This window comes from Diceros bicornis, chromosome X (genome assembly GCF_020826845.1).
Source record: "Diceros bicornis minor isolate mBicDic1 chromosome X, mDicBic1.mat.cur, whole genome shotgun sequence".
Taxonomy (NCBI): Eukaryota; Metazoa; Chordata; class Mammalia; order Perissodactyla; family Rhinocerotidae; genus Diceros; species Diceros bicornis.
Genome location: NC_080781.1, coordinates 58,860,360 through 58,885,403, shown reverse-complemented (window position 1 = coordinate 58,885,403; position 25,044 = coordinate 58,860,360). Strand labels below are relative to the sequence as shown.

General features: G+C 35.2%; 1 pseudogene; it reads left to right on the top strand.

Moving 5' to 3' along the window:
• Positions 1-17,146: 17,146 nt before the first annotated feature.
• Positions 17,147-18,740, top strand: LOC131400281 (importin subunit alpha-1-like; annotated as a pseudogene).
• The last annotated feature ends 6,304 nt before the right edge of the window (positions 18,741-25,044 follow it).

The window sequence follows — 25,044 nt, the reverse complement described above, 5'->3', positions numbered from 1 at the left end:
TTACAAATCTAACAAAATATGTGAAAATTACAAAACAATGATGAAAGAAATCAAAGGGGGGCTAAATAAATGGAGAGATAGACTGTTTTCATGGATTGGAAGCTCAATATTGTTAAGATGTCAATTCTCTCCAAAATTATTTATAAATTTAACATAATCCCAATCAAAATCCCAGAATTGTTTATAGAAATCCAGAAGCACACTCTAAAATGAATATGTAAAAGGAAAAAAGCTAACAGAGTCAAAACAATTTTTAAAAAGACTAGGAAAGTTAGAGAACTCACACTACCTGATTTCTAAACTTAATATAAAGCTACAGTCATCAAGACAATGCAGTATTGTTAAGAGGACAGACACATAAAATAATGGAACAAAATAGGTAGTACAGAAACAGATCCATACATATATGGTCAATTGAGGTTTGACAGCAGTATAAAGGAAATTCAATGAAGAAAGAATATTATTTTTAACAAAAAGTGCTGGAGAAACTGGACATCCAATGCAAAACAATGAAACTCGACTCATACCTCATATCACATAGAGAAATTAACTCAAAATGAGTCATACCTAAGTATAAAACCACAAATTAAAGCTTGTAGAAGAAAATATAGGAGAAAAATCTTAGTGACCTTGGATAAGGCAAAAATATCTTAAATACAACACAAAAAGCATAAACTATAAGAGAAAAACATTGATAAATTGGACTGCATCAGAATTAAAGACACTGTAAAATTAACTAAGGAAAACCAAAGACTGGGAGAAAATGTTTGAAAACACATTTGACAAATGACTTGTGTGTCAGTGATCCCCAAAACCACAATGAGGTTTGATGATTCACTAGGAGGACTGATAATACTCAGCATATAGTTGTACTCACATCTCTGATTTATCCCAGTGAAAAGATAGAGTAAAATCAGCCAAAGAAAAGGCGTGTGGGGTAAAGTGTAGAGGAAACCAGGTGCAAGCTTCCACAAGTTCTCTCCAGGTAAAGTCACATTTAATTCCTCCAAGCAACAGGCCCTGACAACATGTGTGAAATGTTGTCTACTAGGTAAGCTCCTTTGAAATTTGGTCCCCATTTGGGGGTTTTTGGGGGGCGGGGGTGGGGAGGAGCTGGTCACCTAGGCACTCTCTGCCTAGCATGTACCATAATTCCAGACTCTCAAAAGGAAAGCAGGTGTTCAGCATAAACCATATTCTTTCTATAAATAGTTTATACACAGTGAGTCATTCTTATAAGGGAATGATGGGAACTCTCCCAAAATCCAAGTTCCCAGATGCTGGCCATTGGACAATCTTACAAGCAGGCTTTTTTAAGGATAGCAGTCTTAGGTCTGCTAGGTTAATTCTTTTTTACATAACTTGTACCCAAAATATATAAAGTACTTTTTAAAACTCAATAATATAAAAACAACCTAATACAAAATGGGAAAAAGATATGAACAGACACTTTACCAAAACAGATATAAGGATAGCAAGTAAGCACATGAAAAAATGTTCAAAATCATTCGTCATTTGGGAACTGCAAATTAAAATCACAGGCCCAGATGGCTTCAATGACAAATTCTATCAAACATTTAAGGAAGAAATATTACCGAACCTATATAAACTCTTACAAACTTGAAGAGAACGGCATATTTCCCAACTCATTCTATCAGACATGTATTACCATCATACCAAAGTCAAAGACATTAAAAGAAAACTATAGAGCAATATCTGTCATGAACATAGAACCCTTTGTTACATGTTAGAACTATTTATTTTTACCTGTTTTTCTTATAACTTTGGGTACTTTTTGCTACAAGGGAATAAAAAAAAAAAGTCAACATACGTAAGAGGAAAGTCTGAAACCTTCTAGTATATATTTAATACTAAATGTTAGCAGTACTGTACATCAGTAATGTCTGACATTCATGTTTGCTTTGAACTAACATTTATTGGGCCCCTCTTATATTCTAGGCACTGTATAAGGTTCTGGGGACATAAATACAGTCTCTGCTCGTGAAAAGCAGTTCTGTCTAACACAGCTTCAGCCATTCATTAGCTTAGTAATATTTAGAAAGTTACTTAACTGTTCTAAGCCCCAGTTTCCTTATCAGTAAGATAGAGATAATAACAGCGTATACTTCATAAAACTCATGTGAAAGGTGACAAAGTTGTACTTTATCTGAGCCCTTTGTTCCCTGAGGAACAATCTTTTTGTCATGAGAAAGAGCTAGTCTACTCAAAAAATGAGCTCCCTGCTCTTGCATATTACAAGATAAGGCCCTTTCCACCCTTCCTTAATGACTATGATTCCCTTGTTTACTCCCTTTTATAAAACCAAGAGCTCCCTTCCTTTTCTTTTAGATGATCTTCATTAATGAATGTTATTCCTATTGCAATAGCCTGAACAAAAATCATTTCCTTAATTGCCTGGTGCATTTCATCTTTCACAAAGTATTATACATGTGTAAAATACTGAAGCTGTGTCCGACACACAGTAAGGTCTCAATAAAGGTTTCAACGTTAATTGGAAAAAGTTAAATCATAATGATATACCATTAAACACCTATTAGAATGACTAAAATCAAACAAACTAACAAGTCCAAATGCTGGCAGGAATGTGGAGTCTCATACATTATTAGTGAAATGTCAAATGCTGGAAAACTCTGGCAGTTTCTTAACAAGTTAAACATATACTTACCCTATGACCCAGCAATCCAACACCTAGGTATGTAAATATAAGATAGAAACGTAAACTACATTCACACAAAAACCTGTACACTGATTTTCATGGTAAATTTATTCACGATTACCAAAATCTAGAAATAATCCATATGTCCTTCAACTGGTGAATGGATAAACAAAATGTAGTACATCGATACAATGGAATACTACTCTGCAATCAAAACAACTACTGTTACACAATATGGCACGGACAAATTTCAAGTGGATTATGGAAATTGAAACAAGTCAGACTCTAAAGGCTGCATACTATATGATTTCATTTATATGACATTATTAAAAATGCAAAACTATAGGGAGAGAAAACAGATTAGTGGCTGCTGGGAGCTGAGATTGTAGTAGAGTTGGATACAAAGGCAGATGAGGGAATTTTTTAAGGTGATGGGACTTTTCTATATCTTGATTTGGGTGGTAGTTACAAGACTATGCATTTGTGAAAATTCATAGAACTATATAGTAGAAAGGGTGAATTTTTCTATATGTAAATTATATCTCAATAAACATAACCCCTAAAAAAAGATAGTACTTTATCCCTGTAAGAAGATGTAGCAGAAACCTCTGGATCATAAGGCAAAGATGCCCCCTGAAGAGCTGCCCCCATCTCCTCTATTGGCTTCCAGCCTAATAATGAGGGTTAAATCACGCTGGGACTAAAAAAAGGAAAGAAAGCGATTACACTCCCAAAGAGCAACAAGGATGAGCGAACACACACTGGCAAGAGCCAGAGGAGTAAGAGCTAATGATGTTGAACATCATTTCATGGACTTCATTGATGTCTGGATATCCTCTTCAGTGAAATGTCTGTTCACACGTTTGATTGTTTTCTAATTAGATTCAATTTTTTTTTATATTGGGTTTTTGAGAGTTCTTTATATATTTTAGATCTTTATGCCTTCCTGGTATGTTGAACATTTATATTATTATGTAATGTCCCTCTTGAATTTTACTTGCTCTGAAGTCTACTGTATATGAGATTAATATGGCCAATCTTGCTATTTTTTTTAAGTTTTTTTTTTTTTTTTTTGGTGAAGTACACTAAACCTGAGCTAACATCTGATGCCAATCTTCCCCATTTTTGCTGAAGAATATTGGCCCTGGGCTAGCAACCGTGCCCATCTTCCTCTCCTTTATATGGGACACCGCCACAGCATGGCTTAAAAAATGGTGTGTCCGTACGTGCCCAGGATCTGAACCTGCGAACCCTCGGGCCACCGCCCACACTTAACGGCTACGCCATGGGGCCAGCCCCTACTCTTGCTATTTGTTGATTAATGTTTGCATGGTACATCTTTCCCCAACCGTTCACATTCAACTTAATTATGCTGTTGTATATGAATTTTTTCTTGACAGCATAGTGTTGTATCATTTTATTTTAATCCAGCTGCCAATCTCTTTCATTTTTTTAATTTTCTTTGTTTATTGTGGTAACATTGGTGTATAACATTGTATAAATTTCAGGTGTACATCATTATACTTCTATTTCTGCATGGATTACATCATGTTCTCATGTTCACCACCCAAATACTAATTACAATCCATCACCACACACACGTGCCTAATTATCCCTTTCACCCTCCTCCCTCCCCCCTTCCCCTCTGGTAACCACCAATCCAATCTCTGTCTCTATGTGTTTGTTTATTGTTGTTATTATCTACTACTTAAAGAAGGAAATCATACAGTATTTGACCTTCTCCCTCTGACTTATTTCGCTTTCCATAATACCCGAATTGTCCATACATGTTGTCACAAATGGCTGGATTTCATCGTTTCTTATGGCTGAGTAGTATTCCATTGTGTATATATACCACATCTTCTTTATGCATTCGTCCCGTGATGGGCACTTAGCTTGCTTCCAAGTCTTGGCTATTGTGAATAATGCTGCGATGAACACAGGGGTGCATGTATCTTTATGCATTGGTGTTTTCATGGTCTTTGGATAAATACCCCGCAGTGGAATAGCTGGATCGTATGTTAGTTCTATCTTTAATTTTTTGAGGAATCTCCATACTGTTTTCCATAGTGGCTGCACCAGTTTGCACTCCCACTAGCGGTGTATGAGAGTTCCCTTCTCTCCACATCCTCGCCAACACTTGTTGTTTCCTGTCTTGTTAATTATAGCCATTCTGATGGGCGTGAGGTGATATCTCATTGTAGTTTTGATTTGCATTTCCCTGATAGTTAATGATGTTGAACATCTTTTCCTGTGCTTGTTGGCCATCTGTATATCTTCTTTGGAAAAATGTCTGTTAAGGTCTTTTGCCCATTTTTTTTTTAATTTTTTGTTTATTGCAGTAACATTGGTTTATGACATTGTAAAAATTTCAGGTGTACATCATTGTACATCTATTTCTGCATAGATGACATCATGTTCACCACCAAAATACTAATTACAACCCATCACCAGACACAGGTAACGAATTATCCCTTTCACCCTCCTCCCTCCCCCCTTCCCCTCTGGTAACCACCAATCAAATCTCTGTCCCTATGTTTTTGTTTATTGTTGTTATTATCTACTACTTAATGAAGGAAATCATACGGTATTTGACCTTCTCCCTCTGACTTATTTCACTTTGCATTATACCCTCAATGTCCATCCATGTTGTCACAAATGGCTGGATTTCACCGTTTCTTATGGCTGAGTAGTATTCTATTGTGTATATATACCACAGTTTCTTTATCCATTCGTCCCTTGATGGGCACTTAGCTTGCTTCCAAGTCTTGGCTATTGTGAATAACGCTGCAATGAACACAGGGGTGCATGTACCTTTACAAATTGGTGTTTTCAAGTTCTTTGGATAAATACCCAACAGTGGAATAGCTGGATCATATGGTAGTTCTATCCTTGATTTTTTGAGGAATCTCCATATTGTTTTCCATAGTGACTGCACCAGTTTGCACTCCCACCAGCAGTGTATGAGAGTTCCCTTCTCTCCACATCCTCTCCAACACATGTTGTTTCCTGTCTTGTTAATTATAGCCATTCTGACGGGCGTGAGGTGATATCTCATTGTAGTTTTGATTTGCATTTCCCTGATAGTTAGTGATTTTGAACATCTTTTCATGTGTCTGTTGGCCATCTGTATATCTTCTTTGGAGAAATGTCTGTTCAGGTCTTTTGCCCATTTTTTAATTGGGTTGGTAGTTTTTGTGTTGTTGAGATGCATGAGTTCTTTATATATTTTGGAGATTAAGCCCTTATCAGAAATATGGTTTGCAAATATCTTCTCCCAATTGTTAGGTTGTCTTTTCGTTTTGTTGATGGTTTCCTTTGCTGTGCAGAAGCTTTTTAGTTTGTTGTAGTCCCATTTGTTTATTTTTTCTATTGTTTCTCTTGCCCGGTCAGACGTGGTGCTTGAAAATATGTTGCTAAGACCGATATCGAAGATCGTACTATGTTTTCTTCTAGAAGTTTCATGTGTTACCTTCAAGTGTTTAACCAATTTTGAGTTAATTTTTGTGTATGGTGTAAGGTAATGGTCTACTTTCATTTTTTTGCATGTGGCTATCCAGTTTTCCCAACACCATTTGTTGAAGAGACTTTCCTTTCTCCATTGGTTGTTCCTGGCTCCTTTGTCAAAGATTAGCTGTCATTAGATGTGTGGGTTTATTTCTGGGCTTTCGATTCTATTCCATTGATCTGTGTGTCTGTTTTTGTGCCAGTACCATACTATTTTGGTTACTATAGCTTTGTAGTATATTTTGAAATCAGGGAATGTGATACCTCCAGCTGTTCTCTTTTTTCTCAGGATTCCTTTACGTATTCAGGGTCTTTTGTTGTTCTGTATAAATTTTAGGATTCTTTGTTCTATTTCTGTGAAAAATGTAGTGGGAACTTTGATAAGGATTGCATTGAATGTATAGATTGCTTTAGGAAGTATGGACATCTTAACGATGTTAATTCTTCCAATCCAAGAGCATTGAATATCTTTCCATTTTTTTGTGTCTTCTTCAATTTTTTTCAATAATGTTTTATACTTTCAGGGTACAGGTCTTTCACCTCGTTGGTTAAGTTTATGCCTAGGTATTTTATTCTTTTTGTTGCAATTGTAAATGGGATTGTATTCTACTTTCTCTTTCTGGTATTTCGTTGTTACTATACAGAAATGCAACTGATTTTTGTATGCTGATTTTGTATTCGGCAACTTTACTGTATTCCTTTATTCCTTCTAAAAGTTTTTTGGTGGATTCTTTAGGGTTTCTATATATAAAATCATGTCATCTGCAAATACTGACAGTTACACTTCTTCCTTTCTAATTTGGATCCCTTTTATTTCTTTTTCTTGCCTGATTGCTCTTGTCAGGACCTCCAATGCCATGTTAAATAGGAGTGGTGAGAGTCGGCATCCTTGTCTGGTTCCTGTTCTTAGAGGGATAGCTTTCAGTTTTTCACGATTGAGGATGATATTAGCTGTGGGTTTGTCATATATGGCCTTTATTATGTTGAGGTTCTTTCCTTCTATACCCATTTTATTCAGAGGTTTTTATCATAAATGGATGCTGTATATTGTCAAATGATCTCTCTGCATCTATTGAGATGATCATGTGATTTTTATACTTCATTTTATTAATGTGGTGTATTACGTTGATTGATTTGCGAATGTTGAACCATCCCTGCATCCCTGGAATAAATCCCACCTGATCATGGTGTACAATCTTTTTAATGTATTGTTGTATGCGATTTGCTAGTATTTTGCTGAGGATTTTTGCATCCATGTTCATCAGTGATATTGGCCTGTAATTTTCTTTTTTTTGTGTTGTCCTTGTCTGCTTTTGGTACCAGGGTAATGTCGGCTTCGTAGAATGAGTTAGGGAGCTTCCCCCCACCTCAATTTTTTGGAAGAGTTTGAGAAGGATAAGTATTAAGTCTTCTTTGAATATGTGGCAGAATTCACCCGGGAAGCTGTCTTGTCCTGGACTTTTATTTTTGGGGAGATTTTTGATTACTGTTTCAATCTCCTTACTGGTGATAGGTCTCTTCAAATTCTCTATTTCTTCTTGATCCAGTTTTGGAAGGTTGTGTGATTCTAAGAATTTATCCATTTCTTCCAGATTGTCCAATTTGTTGGCATATAGCTTTTCATAGTATTCTCTTATAATCTTTTGTATTTCTGAGGTGTCCATTGTAATTTGTCCTCTTTCATTTCTGATTTTACTTATTTGAGCCTTCTCTCTTTTTTCCTTGGTGAGTCTACCTAAAGCTTTGTCAATTTTGTTTATCTTTTCAAAGAACCAGCTCTTGTTTTTATTAATTTTTTATATTGTTTTTTTAGTTTCTATTTCATTTATTTCTGCTCTGATTTTTATTATTTCCCTTCTTCTACTGATTTTGGGCTTGTTTGTTCTTCTTTTTCCAATTCCTTTAGGTGCATTATTAGATTATTTATTTGAGATTTTTCTTCTTTGTTGAGATAGTCCTTTATTGCTATAAACTTCCCTCTTAGAACCGCTTTTGCTTTATCCCAAACATTCTGGCACTTTGTATTTTCATTTCCATTTGTCTCCATGTATTTTTTGATTTCTCCTGTGATTTCTTCGTTGACCCAATCATTGTTCAGTAGCATTTTGTTTAATCTCCATGTATTTGGGGCTTTTCTTATTTTCTTCCTATTGTTGATTTCTTGTTTCATAGTGTTGTGGTAAGAAAAAATGCTTGGTATTATTTCAATCTTCTTAAATTTATGGAGACTTGTTTTGTGGCCTAACATGCCATCAATCCTGGAGAATGTTCCACGTGCATTTGAAAAGAATGTGTATCCTTTGGTTTCTGGATGGAATGTTCTGTATATATCTACTAGGTCCATCTGTCTTAGTGTGTCATTTAAGGCCAATGTTTCTGTATTGTTCTTCTGTTTGGATCATCTGTCCGTTGGTGTAAGTGGAGTGCTAAAGTACCCTACTATTATTGTGGTATTATTTCTTTTATGTCTGTTAATAATTGCTTTATATATTTAGGTGCTCCTGTGTTGGGTACATAGATATTTACAAGTGTTATATCCTCTTGTTGTATTGTTCCCTTGATCATTATGTAGTGCCCTTCTTTTTCTCTTGTTACAGTTTTTGTTTTAAAGTCTATTTTGCCTGATATGCATATTGCTACCCCAGCTTTCTTTTCATTGCCCTTTTCATGCAGTATCTTTTTCCATCCCTTCACTTTCAGTTTGTGAGTGTCTTTAGGTCTGAAGTGTGTCTCTTGTTTGCAGCATATATATAGGTCTTATTTTTTTATCCAATCAGCCACCCTATCCCTTTTAATTGGAGCATTTAGTCCATTGACATTTAAAGTAGCCCAGCACAGTTGGCCACAAGTTCTAATAGCGCATTCCTGTTGCAGTATTTCTATTAAGTGAGTAGGCCCCCAGTGTAGCAGGTTGTTAGGCTCAGGGGCTTACAATTGCCATAAGCCTTCAGCCTTTAGGTGTCTTGTCAGCTCTCTGAGGATTTCAGCTGTGTGGGGCTGGCCTCAGGAAGGGGAGCAGTGATTTGTTTCAGGCTTTGAAAGGTGGGGCAAACCCCCTATTTGGATCTTTGAGAAGCACAAGTCTTCTGCAGCTGACAAGACCTGCCACCCACAGGTCCACACACACAGTCAACACAATCTTTCCCCGTGTGCATGCCCTGACCTCCTGAAGTGGACCCAGTCTCTCCAAGGCGGGACCCCACACACTCCACCACTGCCTGACACTCTCCACCCACTCCTTGCGCAAGCCCTGCTCCATAGAGATGGACCCAGTTGCCAGGCGGTAGAGAATCCAGGCAGCTCACTTAGCAGGCCCATCAGTTGCCCAAGGACTTTTTGTTGGGTGGGGCAAGTCCCTAGGTTGGGCTGCTGTCCTGGCTGAGGTGGATTAAATCAGTGCTCTAGTGAGTGGGGCAGACCCTGGGCTAGCAGGCCCCAGGGAAAACTCCAATGGTGTCTGCTAGTGTCTGTGTCAGCATGCCCACAGCAGGCCACAACAATGGCCACTGCCAATGTCCCAGTCCCTGGAGAGGTCTCACCTCTCACTGACATGCACTCAGAGCCTATCTGTGAGGCTCTTATCAGCAAAGCACCTTGCACCTTTCTTTCAGGTGATTTTAGGTTGCTTTCTGAAATGGGTGAGTTTCTGCATGTGTCCTTTAAGAGCCGGTTTTAATTTCTTTGTGAACCAGCTTTTCTGGGGGTACTCCCCAATGTTTAAGTAGCAAGCAAAGTCAGATATTATGCCACTCATTGTGCTGGGTCCAAAAAATGGCTACTGCCGGGGTGCTCCTCGGCTCAAGTCCCCACTCCTCGAGGGAAGGCTACATACCTTTGGGCTGCTCCGAGGCAGCCAGGAAGTGCTGTAGCTTGTGAAGGTGGCATTTTTTCTCTCTAGAAGGGAATTTCTGCCTCTTCCACCTGAATTGGGATTATCATTTGTTGCAGGAGTTCCTCTTATCCAGTTTTCAGTTCTCTCTGAGGGGTAATTTTTTCCACGAGTAGTTGTAAATTGTCTGTGTCCGTGGGAGGAGGTGAGTTCAGAGTCTGCCTACACTGCCATCTTGACTTCCCCTCTCCTCCAATCTCTGTGTTTTAAATGATGTATTTAGGTCATTTATATTTAAGGTAATTGGTGATATGTTAGGGCTTTGTCATTTCACTATTTGCTGTTTGTTTCCCCAGGTTCTCATTTCTCTATTCTCTTCTTTTCTATCCTTGCTGTGCTCATTTGGAATTTAGGGGGATTCCGATTTGATTTATTTGTAGTGTTTTAGAGTATATCACTTTGTATAGTATCTTTAGTGGTTGCTCTAGATATTAAAAGATACATAGGTAACATCACAGTCTGCTGGCATCAACATTTTACCACTTCAAGTGAAGACAGAAACCTTATTTCCTTTAGCCTCCCCATTTTTCAAATATAATTGTCTTAAGTATTTCTTCTACATATTTTGAGCATCACACCAAATGGTGCTATGATTTTTGCTTTCAATCATCAAATATGATTTTAAAAACTCATGAGGATAGTCTATTGTATTTAGCTCTAGGTTTATCCATTCTGATGTCTTTCCTTTATGAAGTTTAAATCCTTCTTTTGTTATCATTTCCTTTTTGTTTTGAGAACTTTCTTTAGTCATTTTTTTAAGGGTAGGTTTGCTAAAAACAAATTCTTACTTTTCCTTCATTAGAAAATTTCCGTTCATTCCAGAATGATATTTTTGCCAGATATAGGATTTGCAGTTGGCAGTTCTTTTCTTTCAGCACTTGAAAAATGTTGTGCCACTTCCTTCTGGCATCTATGTTTTCTATTGAGAAATCCGATGCCATTAGAAATTGTTTTTCCCCTATGGGTAAAGTGACATTTTTCTCTCACTGTTTTCAAGAATTTTTCTTTGTAAAGAGGTTTCAGAAGTTTAACTTTTATGTGTCTTAGTGTGGACTTCTTTTAGGTTTAAACTATTTGAGATTTATTTAGCTTCTTGAATCTGTAGGTTTATATCTTTTGCCAAATTTGGGAAGTTTTCAGCCATTATTTATTCTTTTTTCCCCAAGTTTATTGAGGTATAATTGACAAATAACATTGTGTAAGTTTAAGGTGTACACATTGTAATGATTTGATATATGTGTATATTGTGAAATGATTACAATAAGGTTATTTAACACATCCATCATCTCACATAGTTATCTTTTCAGTGTGTGTGGTGAGAACATTTAAGATCTACTCTCTTACCAAATTTCAAGTATAGAATCCAGTATCGCTAGCTATAGTCACCATGCTACATATTAGATCCTCAGCATTTATTCATCTTACAACTGAAAGGTTGTACTTTGAACAATGTCTCCCCATTTCCCCCACACCCCCAGCCCCTGGCAACCACAAATCCACTCTTTTTATGAGTTTGACTTTTTAGGTTCTACATATAAGTGAGATCTTTGTATTTGTCTTTCTCCCACTGATCTATTTCACTTAGCATAATAAACTCAAGGTTCATCCATATTGTCACAAATGGCAGGATTTCCTGCTTTCTATGGCTGAATAATATTCTTTTGTGTGATTATATATATAGAATATTGTTATATATGTGTGTGTGTGTGTATATATATATATATATATATATATATATATATATATAACATTTTCTGTATCTATTCATCCATCAATGGACACTTAGGTTGTTTCCACATTTTGGCTACATTATTTCTTCATAGTATGTTTTGAGCCCTACTCTCCTCCTCTAGTTCTGGGATGCTGAAGACAGAAGTGTTAAATCTTTTGTTACTTTCTCACAGGTCTCTTTTCATTTTTTTCAGTTTATTTTCCCTTTATTTTTCAGACTGAGTAAATTCTAATTATCTTTCCTCAAGTTCACTGATTCTATCCTCTATCACCTCTACTCTTGATTCCATCCAGCAGAGGTTTTTGTTGTTGTATTTTTCAGGTCTATAACTTCTGTTTGGTTCCTTTTTATAATTTTTTTTTTTGCTGAGATTTTCTAGTTTTCTTTTGTTTCAAGAGTATTTATAATTGCTTGATGAGCATTTTTTATGATGGCTGCTTTAAAATCCTTGTCAGATATTTCCAACATTTGATTCATCTCAGTGTTGGTATCTGTGGATTGTTTTTACTCATCCGATTCATGAATCTCCTGGTTCTTGGCATCATGAATGGTTTTTCACTGTATCTTGGATAATTTGGATATTATGAGACTCTAGATCCTATTTAACCTTCTTTTTTAGCAGTCAGTCTCCCTGTTGATGTGTAGTATGTAGGCTGGATGGGTGTGTATGTTGAGCTTCCTGCTGGGCTTTACTGGCACCACTCCAGCAAAAGAAGAATGTTGACTCCCACTGCCTTGTTTCAGACAGGTGGGGTGGAAATTCAGCAATCCCTTTGGCCTCATTGATGCCTTCCTGGCAAAATCAGAGACACCCTCCTGACATGCACCACCTCATTGCCTCTGAGTAGGGGTGTAAGTGGGAGAGGAGGAGTTGAGAGTGATTCACACCACTTTGTTGTTACAAGGTAGAAGTGAAAGTTCAGCTTCATACTTGACCCCACTACACTGGGGGAGGAGAGAGAAGTATAATGCAAACTAGACCCACCGCCCACCACCTCATTCCTCCTTGCTGATATTGGGTAGAGGTAGAGGCTTGGATTCCTTTTGGGTCCCACTGACACCAATGGTAAATAAAGGGTTGGGTAAGCATAATATCAACTAGCCTGACTCACACCACTTCATTTTGCTTCATTGATACCAGGTAGGGGTAAAGGCTCAGCTCCCCACTGGGCCCCATTGATACCATTTATCTACTGTTATTAAAATTAAAATCTTTCCCCATGCAGTTTCAATAACTATTCATCTATATTTTCTTTTAGATTGGTATAATTTCATCTTAAACATTTAATGCCCTAATTCACCTAGCTTGAGTGAGGGTTTAACATTTTTTCTGTCTAATAATTAATTGAACTAACACCATTTGTTGAAAACTCCTTGCTTTTCTCCCAATGATTTGTGAAGTATTTTCCCACAAATTAAATACATATACATTTATCTAAGTCATAGAGTAAATGTGTATATATATACATTACATATCAAAGAAAAATATGCATTTATGTATAGCATATATACCACTAGAATGTAGGCTCCATGAAAGCAGGAATTTTGTTTTGCTCACTGCTGTGTCTCTAGTGCCTTAAATATTGATTGTATGGTAAGCACTGAAAAATTATTTGGTGAACTGATATACTAGGGTTTCTTTCTCAGTTAAATATTCTATTCATTGATTAGCCTGTCAGTTCTTATTCCAGTACTACATTATTTGGAGTAGTCTAGTTTTAAAATTTATTTTATTTTATTTTTATTTTTTTGGCTTATTGTGGTAACATTGGTCTATAACGTTGTATAAATTTCAGGTGTACATCATTATACTTCTATTTCTGCATGGATTATATCATGTTCTCATGTTCACCACCCAAATACTTATTACAATCCCATCACCACACATGTGCCTAATTATCCCTTTCACCCTCCTCCCTCTGGTAACCACCAATCCAATCTCTGTCTCTATGTGTTTGTTTGCTGTTGTTATTCAAGGGATGAATGGATAAAGAAGATGTGGTATATATACACAATGGAATACTCTTCAGCCATAAGAAATGATGAAATCCAGCCATTTGTGACATGGATGGACATTGAAGGTATTATGCAAGGTGAAATAAGTCAGAGGGAGAAGGTCAAATACCATATGACCTCACTCATTAAGTAGTAGATAAAATTTATTTTAATATCTGATAAGAGAAACTCCCCTCATTACTCATCTTTTCCAAACTGTTCTTGGCTAATCCTGCCTATTTATTCTTCCAAAAAGAATTTTAGAACAATTTTGTTAAGTTCCAAAAATATTTTTAAATATGTCTTTCATTATAAATTGTTAAGGTATGTTAAGAATTTCAAAACAGACAAAAGTAAAAGTATAATATACACTCTACCTATTGGGAGGTCAGACTTAAGGCAACTGTAATCAACAGGAAAGAGAAAAAAGTCTTGTAATTAAGCCCCTGAGATAGCAATCTAAACAACACAGCTTTGTTACAAAATCAGGTAGTATAGTACAACAATAAAAAGCTTAGACTTTTTCATCATTCTTTAGTCAAACATTTGTGATAACTACTAGAAACTATAATCTAGACTATATTTAAGGAGCTTCTATAAATCAGCAAAAAAGATGATTAACTCCAATAGAATAACTAGCAAATGTGAACAGGATTTCACAAAAGAAAAACTGAAAGTATATGAAAAGATGTTCAAACTCATTAGCAATTTGAGAAATATACACCAAAACAATGAGCTATCACTTCATAGTAATCTGATTGGCAAAAATTAGAAAGCTGTATAGAGACAAGTATTAGGGGGGATTTGGGGGAGATAGGAGCTCTCACTCACTGCTGGTGAAGCCATCCTGGAGAGCAATCTGGCACCATTTGCTCAAATTAAATTAATATATACACTATGGACCCAGTGATCCCACTCTGATGTATGTGTGTATGTGTGTGTGTGTGTGTATACACACACACATATATATGTATATATGTATACGTACATATATATATATCAGAGAAATTCTCACACAGTAGGGAGACATGTATAGGGATGTTCATTGCAAAGTGTTTGTGGTGTCAGGGTGTTAGAAATAAACTAGGTATCTAATACTGAAGGAGGGAATAAATAAAATGTAGTAGATGTAGAGTATGGAATATCAGGCAGCAGGCAAAACAAAGGACTAGGTATACCCATGGAAATGTGGATAGATATTAAAAACAGTGCTGAGTAAAAGAAAAGAAGAAACAGAATAAGATATATATTTTCTTCGAGATTGCTATAATTGTTATAATTTTGTTTTGCTCACCGCTATGCCTCTAGTGCTTTAAATACTGGTTGCATGGTAAGCACTGAATTAATATGGTGCAATACTATTTATATAAATTTAAAAATAAATGCACACATATACAAATTTATAAGAACTCATACATAAAAAAGAATACATCAAACACATTAGAATGGCATCCTATGGAGGGTGGAAGAGAGAGTAGAGAACGGACATAAAAGGGAACAAATAAAAATTAAAAAAGCAACTGATAGTCCTTACACAGATAAATGATTATAACGTGCCACAAACTAAGTGTGATTAATTCACCCCTCTGGTTGGACTTTATTGTCATTCATTAATACATCAAATATACATAGACTCTCTAGTACATGCCAGACACTGTGCTAGATGCTGGAGATACAATGTTGAGCAAAACAGATATGGTCAATGCTCTCATAGAGTTTATAGTTTAGTTGGGGAAGATAATTACTAAGCAAATAATCATACTACTACATATATTTTATATAAATATATATGTATGAATGATTTGACGTTGTTAGACCAGCTTATGTTTGAAATCCAGCTCTATCATTTACTAGCTATGTGACTTTGAGCAACTCAATTAACCTTTCTGGACCTCAGTTTCTCTATCTGTAAGATGGGAATAGTAACACCTATCTCATAGGGCTATTGCAAAGATTAAATAATATAATGTACTTATAGCATTTAGCATGGTGCCTGGAACATAATAAGTGCTCAGTAAATGGCAACTATTATTATTATTACTATTATTATTATTAATACAAAGGAGACCTTTGACTCTCATTCAAGCCTATTAAGTTTTATTAACATTTAACTCTTCAACATTTTGGTTATCTCTTTTCCTGGTAAGTGCTAGATTAGATAAAACAAGCTAGAAGTGGGTAAAGGACAATAACAAGTGACAGCTATGAAACAAGAGAGAAACCAGGAAAGACAGATAATGCATGCTAATAATGATAATCCTGCTGAACAAGAAAAAGTAAAAATATATTTGGTATTTTCTATTTAAAAAACCTAATATTTTAATAGTTAGCCTTCAAAAATTGTTAGAATAATTTTTTTTCTACGAAGTGGAAATCTTCAGTTCCTAAAATACAGTCTTATGTAGAATAACTTATTCTCTAATAAGGCTAGACAGGTAATGGATTACTGTGAGTTTTAAGGCTGAAAAAATAGTAGTTATGAACTGTGAAATACTAAGATTAAATTGCCTTAAAAAGTAGATTTTGCACCTCCCCAAAAGCTTGCATACAGAAGCTACAAACCAAATGGAGCAAGAAACGAGCAGCAGATAACAGCTTGCTTATGGTTCCTCAAATTCAAATATAAGGACAATCCAGTGAAACACAGCTAGGAAATAAAGAAGGAAAGGGGATATGTTTTTAGCTAATTTTGTTAACATTGACTATGTACTTCTCTTCTAGAAACTGAGCTCTTTTTATAGCCAGGAAAATATCTCTCAAAAGTTTTAGGCTGCCATTTGGTAACTTAAATCTTAACTGTATTTTGCGTACCCACCTTAAGTTTTACTTTGCTTACAAGTCAGGGAAAACAACATCCACAGTTTGTTTATATGAATTTGTACTGTCTCTTTACATATATTTTAAAGCTAAAGTTCTCTGTCAATAATAATGATTATTTTATAATAAATACCAACCCTCATTATTACTATGATTTTCAAAAAGGATAGCATGGTAGAAGGAACAGGAAATAAAGCACATAATTCTAGTTCAATCTCAAATTGCTAATTTACCCATAGACTTGACTACAAAATACTGTCCAAATTACTTTTTCTCCTCTTTGATGGATATTATTCTCCCTTAAATAATCTCCTCTTTAACTAGAAATGTATTTTCCCACCATACAGTTATAGAGTCTTTTATCATCAGAAAATTAAAAAACAATCTCTGAACACTTTATAGTTTAGAATTTAAAATTATAATTTTTCAGCCATCTAGGGAGTGTTAACCCAACGGGTGATGCTGTTACCCATAAAACCTGAGCAGATCCACAACTATCTTCTAGCTTTCTCTCATTTAGTCTAGTAACATGTCCACCAATGGGAATGCTAATTAGCTAATTGCCCACATTAACAGGTTGGAGAACAAAGGGAAAGACAGAACAGAAATAAGACAGTAGTGTATAGAAGTTATTATGAAATTGAGGAAAGCTAAGAAAGGTGACCAGATACTGAAAAGAAGAAATAAATGTAAGCTCTTTTCGTGATGCTGCTACTTCTCCACTACAGGAAAACCATAGCAACTAGGGCTTTGTATGTTGTTCTGTTGATGACACTGTGAAAGACACAAATAACAATAATTTGTGAAGCCAACTCCAAGCTACCCAAGTTACTAAAAAACTTTTCTGTATGGGAAAACAGCCTTCTATACACAATATAATCCAGGTTGGTTTCATTCCAAAATGTGTACCTTTCTCTGATTGTAGTCCTATTGAATTTTAATCTCCTTAGGCACACTCTCTAAATATCAATTTTGGGAAATCAGAATAGACCAAGGCTGTAGTAGATGGAAGCGCTATATCAGCATTCATTGCTCTGTTAGCATCTTTCCATTCACACATCCGTGAATAAGCTATATGGGCTCTAGGAAACATTGCAAGTAATGGTCCACTTCCAATGATTTGGTTATCAAGAATGGTGTAAGAAATACTTTGTTAATTCTACTTGCAGTTCCTGTATAGTCATCTTTACCATATGGTTATTTACAGTCTTACTTAGACACTCTCAAGTCGTTGCTGTAATAAGAATTCTATTCCCTCCTTAGATAATGTTAAGCAAATTCTTCCCACTTTAGTTCATCTACTGCATCATGATTATCTAAAATTATTTAGAGATATTTGCTGAGCTATGTCCTACCTTACTGATGGCCCAAATGAACTAATTGATACAGCTGTAAAAATGAGAGCTTAAAAAGCTTATAAAGCTTCTAGGAGCTACTGAGTTGCTAAATATGACTCCAGCCTTAAGAGCCACAGGAAATACTGTCACAGAACAGATGGATAAACTTATGTTGTAGTAAATGTAGGAGCACTTTCAGTTTTTCCCAGCCTTCTAAGTAAGGCGAAAATTAATATTCAGAAGAAGGCTGCATGGAGAATGTCAACAATCACAGCTGCTTGTCAGGAACAAATAAAGGAAGTCCCATTTCTTGCTATATCCATTCCTTGTTGGCCTTGTTGACCTTCTCTTGAAGGCAGATTTGAAGATACACAAAGATGTATGGCTAGTCACCAAACATAGAAGTGAAGGAACCACTGAACAGATTGTATACCATATCCATGTGGCATGACAGAACCACTAAAAATCTTGTAACTGCAAAAGATATCATGATTGTTCTGGTTATTCTGGATGCCATTTCAAATACCTTTATGGCTGCTGAGAAACTAGCTAAAACTGAATAAAAAATTCTTAGTATACTGATTAAAGAGTATGAAGACCTAGATAAAACTGAAGCTCTTTAAAACTGTGAAAACAAGTCTGTGTACAAAATTTCATTAAGCTTGACTGAGAAGTATGTTTCTGTAGAGGAAGAAAAGGATAAGAATGTGATGCCAAAATCTACCTGTGATGGCTACAGTTCAGGATTGTACTACTGGGACTTTCAGTTTTAGATTTTACAGCTGAAGTCATTTGTTGCATACCATGTTGAGTATAAATCTGTCCTACTGTTTTTTTAGTAAGATCACTTTTTAGATGTGATTTGTAATGCAGCACTTTTTACTACTCAGGTAAATTAAACAGTTCCAAACTAGACACACTGTTCAACTCCCTCCCACCCGTCTCTCTGATGGGATTCTTATTTTTATGTGGAACTTGAACTAGGTGAATTCTGCAGTTTCCTGGAAATAAAGACTAAATTCCACTCTTTTCTTTACATAAAAAAGTGCCATTTGTCAAAGGCAATCTAGGCTGTTGGAAATAGCTTTGGGTTCATAGTCAAGAAGTCTGGGTTCATTCATTAAATAAAAACATATTTATCAAAAGAATACTATGTATCAAGCACAGCTCTAAGTGCAGACATATAGAGGCAAACAAAATACATGTGTTCCTTACCTTCAGTCTGGTGGGAGAGACAGGCCTTAAGCAGATAATCAGACAAATAAATATAAAATTATAAAATGTGGTAAGTACTTTGAGGGAAAAGTAAAGGAACAGGATGACTACATTAGATTGGAAGGAAGTGACATGTAAGCTGAGAAGTGAGGGATGCATAGGAGTTAAGCAAAGAGCTAGATTTGAGGAACTGAAAGAAAGAAAGAGTGACTGAACCATAGTGGACAAGAGGAAGAATGAGACCAGAGGGAAGACGGTAGCAATTGGCAGGGAGTAGATCATGGAAGATCTTGTAAAATGTGGTTCGACTTTGAATTTTACCCTAAGCGCAACAGAAAGCTACTGAAGGATCTTAACCAGGGGAGTAACAAGATCAGAGCTGTATTTTTAAAACAGGGTTGCTATACAGAGAATGGTCAGAATGAGGGAAAGGAGGAAGGAATCATTGTCCTATAGCTCATCTCCTCTTTAATATCCCAGCAATATGAAAATTAACATGTAAAAATCCAAACTCACTATTTAATCCCCATCCTAGTTTCTCTTCTCAGTTTATATATTACTATTTAAAAGGCCCCAGCATCTGCTGGCATTGCCTCTGACTCACTTCACTAGTCTACTAATTCCATCCACTATAAGATCCACTTTCTATAATATCTCACAGATTCAGTCAGTTGGTGTGTATTGAGGTCTACTACCTAGCAAGATTTGGAATTCAGTTCATCCATTTGTTTGCTGCGAACCCTAGAATATATCTTTATATCCTTCTGAGCTCCAGTTTCCTCACCTATCAAAAGCTCATAATAATACTTATGATGTTGTTCTAAAGATAAAATGAGATAATTCATGTAAAAGGGCTTTGTAATTACAAAACACTATACACAAGTTCACTCATGTTTCTATTGTCATTATTATCGTGTCAAAGAGTGAAGGGAGTTAAGAATAGAAAAGAAATATAAAACATGGTCTATGTTATCAAGAAGTAAACAATATGGAAATATTGAGACAACATGCTTTAAATAAGTAAGTGATAAAATGCCTGATGCTATCAGAGGAAGGGGGAGAGAGGCAACTAACACTTACGTAAGGCCTACTATGTGTCAGTGTGTTGAATGCTTTACATATGTTATATCAATAGGAGTTCAAAACAGGGAAAGTTCAACCTCACCTGGGCTTCAAAAAATCTGGGCAGTCCTTTTACTTCCAATTTTAAGTCTTCACAGAGGTTGATTTTAAAACTCCCCTAACCATCACCCTCATTTACCACAGATTGCCTCTTTTTCTACTTAAAATATAATAGAAAGCATTAGCTAAAAATTTCCCCATAGTCTCTCCTTTCTAACTGCCAACTTATCTATAAATATTCACTCATTCAACCAAAAAAAGTATTCATTTACTATATGCTAGATAATGATTCAGGCACTGAGGATTCAACAGTGAACAATACTGACAAGCTTCTTATATATTTTAGTGGGAGAGATGGATAATAAATAAATATACCTGTAACTGTAAAATCCATCTTTACCACCTTCATTTCCACAAGGAAAGTATATACATCCCATCCTCAATAAGGCTAACTTCTCCAAATGTGATCTTGATTCCACACCCATAAGACTGTTCTCTGTCAATGATTTACTCTCTCTAGTATCTTTCAATTTTCTCTCTCAACCAGCTCCTCTTTCACAGCCTATAACATATTCAAGTCTTCCTAAGTCTAAAAGAACAGTTTGCCATTGATTCTACCTTCTCCACATGCTATTGTTCCACCTCCCTTGTATGAAAATTAAAGGATGCAAATCAGAAAGGTAAGAAGTAAAACTCTCACTGTTTCCAGATGACATGATGCTATATATAGAAACACTAAAAGAATCCACCAGAAAACTATTAGAAATAATCAACAACTACAGCAAAGTTGCAGGGTACAAAATCAACTTACAAAAATCAGTTGCATTTCTATACACTAATAATGAACTAGCAGAAAGAGAACTCAAGAACACAATCTCATTTACAATCGCAACAAAAAGAATAAAATACCTAGGAATAAATTTAATCAAGGATGTGAAAGACCTATACACTGAAAATTATGAGACGTTATTAAAAGAAATTGAAGAAGATATAAACAAATGCAAGATATTCCATGCTCATGGATTGGAAGAATAAACATAGTTAAAATGTCCATATTACCTACAGCAATCTACAGATTCAGTGCAATCTCAGTCAGAATCCCAACAACATTCTTCATGGAAATAGAAGAAAGAATCCTAAAATTTATATGGAACAACAAAAGACCCCAAATAGCCAAAGCAATCCTGAGAAAAAATAACAAAGCTGGAGTTATCACAATCCCTGACTTCATAATATATTACAAGGCTATAGTTATCAAAACAGCATGGTACTGGCACAAAAATAGACAAAGATCAATGGAACAGAACTGAAAGCCCAGAAATAAACCCACACATCTATGGAGAGCTAATTTTCCACAAAAGAGCCAAGAACATGCAATGGACAAAGGGAAAGTCTTTTCAATAAACGGTGCTGGGAAAACTGGGCAGTCACGTGCAAAAGAATGAAAGTAGACCATTATCTTACACCATACACAAATATTAACTCAAAGTGGATTAAAGACTTGAATGTAAGACATGAAACCATAAAACTCCTAGAAGAAAACATAGGCAGTACACTCTTTGACATTGGTCTTAGCAGTATCTTTTCGAATACCATGTCTACTCGGACAAGGGAAAGAAAAGAAAAAATAAACATATGAGACTACATCAGAGTAAAAAGCTGCTGCACAGCAAAAGAAACCATGAACAAAATGAAAAGACAACCCACCAACTGGGAGAAAATAGTTGCAAATCATATACCTGAGAAGGCATTAATTTCCAAAATATATAAAGAACTCATACAACTCAACAAAAACAAAACAAACAATCCGATCAAAAAATGGCCAGAAGATATAAACAGACATTTCTCCAAAGAAGATGTACAGATGGCCAACAGGCACATGAAAAGATGTTCAACAGCACTAATTATTAGGGAAATGCAAATCAAAACTACAATGAGATATCACCTCACACCCATCAGAATGGCTATAATTAACCAGACAAGAAATAACAAGTGTTATAAGTATATGAGGTAATATGACCTCAATAAAATAATTTAAATAAAAATTTTATACTCTGACCTGACTCTATAATAATCAGTTCTTTATTTTTTGCTCACTCATGCATTACTTATTTCTATCTCTATTAATAACAACAATGGTTTACAATAACACTTTTGATCTACACAAGTTTTGTTAATATAGTTAGAAATAATATCAAGGGCAGAAGGATGTGCTTCCATATGGCTTTCCTCATTACCTCAGTACTGAGTGCTCTTGCGCTGCTTTGGCTTTTGATTTTCTTTCTGTGGTTCTTTGGTTCTAGAATAAATATGTTAAAATTTATGTCATGGAAAAATGAGCAAAGAACATGAAGAATTCACAAAAGAGGGAATATAAATGGCTAATAAGCATTTGAAAATGATTTAATCTTTAATGCTTACATACATTGTTGGTGGGAGTGTAAACTCATACAGTATTTTTGGAAAGCAATTCAGTGATAGATATCACAAACTTAAATCTACTCCTTGGAATCTACTCTAAAGAGACATCTGAAATGCAAAGATTTATGCCAAAAACTATTTATCACAGGTTTATTTATAACAGCAAAATAAAAAATGACGGGCCTAAATGTCTAACCACAGGAAAATGATTAAGTAAATCATAGTATAGCCAATAAATTGGTTATGAAGGCATCAAAAATGTTTACAAATAATTTTAATGACATGGGGGAAATGTTTAAGTAAAAATAATGTTAAAGAAAAATGGAAAATAAAATTATCAGTATGATCTCAATTAACATAGAGCGATATCAAGAGAAGGAAAGAAATTCACCAAAATGATAACAATAGTTATCCTGGGCATTGGGGAGGAGTTACCAATCATTTATTAATTTTCTTCTTTATATTTTTTGAAGTTTTCTACAAAAAATATTTTTACTTTTACTTTTATAATCAGACTAAAACTTTGTTTAAAGAACTTTATTCCCTTTAATTAAGGTACTGCTGTGTTCTCTATTTTTTTCTTATAAATTTTTCTCATCTCCCTCACCAACTAAACTGTAAAAAGCCTAAGGACAAAGAGTATACGATTGTTTTTTGATATATCTGACATACTTTGGTACAGGACTCTTGCACTAATTTTTCTAGAAAGTTTTCTAATCCTATGCTTCAATGTTCCCTAAGCATACTACAAGCACATATATATTCATGCAGGGCTACTTTTGAGGGGAAAGATGCCAGTACCTCTTTCTCAGAGTTATATAAGCAAGACCAACAATATGGAATCTCTTTACGACAGATGTCAATAGCTAGTTTTTAACAAAGCAGAATAAATTTAACGTTCAAATTAAGTAAAATATTTGCATGAATTTTAAACCTCCCTATGTAGTAAAAGGCATCTTATATTATCCATATGCTTTTCTTAAATCAGTGTGTCACTTTCCACTTCCCTTGAATCTGATAAAAGAAATTTATCACACAATGTATCTCAATGGTGAAAAGCCAGTAAAGGAAAAGAAAATCGAAAATAGGGAAGTTTAGTATTTATTAGTTTATGATACTTGTGTTTAAATGGTAAACTCCACTGTACCTTTCCCAAAAAATTCTACTAGGTCTGAGGAGGACTAGATGGAGTGATGGCAGGAGTGCAATGTGAATTGTTCTCCTCTCTCCTGTTACTCTTTTCTATCACAGTTTAATTGGGGAGGTTAATGAGATAAATTTATCCAAACTTTTCTTAAGGTAAAGAAAAACTAGGAATTAAACCAATATTGGAAACACAGTCTGGGTATGGTATTGTAGGTAATAGTTTTATACCTATATTTATGAGAAACATAGGTATTATGCTATGAAATTAAATACTTTAGATATTTTATATCCTTATGGATACATATTAAAACATACTACTAATTAAAATGTAATAGTTGATTAGGCTATTAAAAATTAAATGCGAAGTAAATAAGTTGTAAATAATTAAGTTTAATATTAACAGAGGTACTACAAGGGAAATGCACTCTGACACTTTTTTTTTTTTAGAAAAAGAGCACTGGTTCCAAAGAAATACAGTAATTTGTAGCTAAAACATAAGAATAAAGGGATTTTTTATATGTTGGTTGTATAAAACATCATCTCTGTTTTCTTACTCTGTCTTTAAAAAATAGTTGATTTGATACTGGTTACATTTACTTTTAGAATATTAATTTTCCAGTTTTGGTGGGAGTCTTTAGAATCAGCTTCCCACGAATCCTTCCCACTTGTCAGGTTACTAGTATACAGGTTAATTACGTGTAAAATATCAGAGGTAAAGGAAAAGAATTTGTCTTGACTTATACCACACATTTCTTAGAAGAAAATGTTCTAATTACATGAAATTTTATATGATTCATTTAAATAATAATAGCTTTAAATGCAGTATTTATAAGACACAACATTTAAATTATAATAGTAGTCTATGGGAGTTTGTGGGGAAATGATCCTCAAAATGATAAAAGAAACAAATTTGCAGTATAATCAGTCATAGCTTATTTCTTTATTATTTTTGATGCTTGAGAAAATAATGTGAGGAAACGTTCAGAAGGTAGCAATCCTGGGCAGGGCAGAAGCCTCAAGAGATGGATATCAGCCAATGCAGAGGACCATAGAGTTGTGGAAAATACCCAGCTGAGACTAAGATATTATTCTCCTCAATCTGGCCTCCAGTTCCAAAGCTGGGAAGCTTTGTGGAAGAATGAGCCAGTGTGCCCTTGGCACTTAGGCAGGTCTGAGGAAAGCTAGA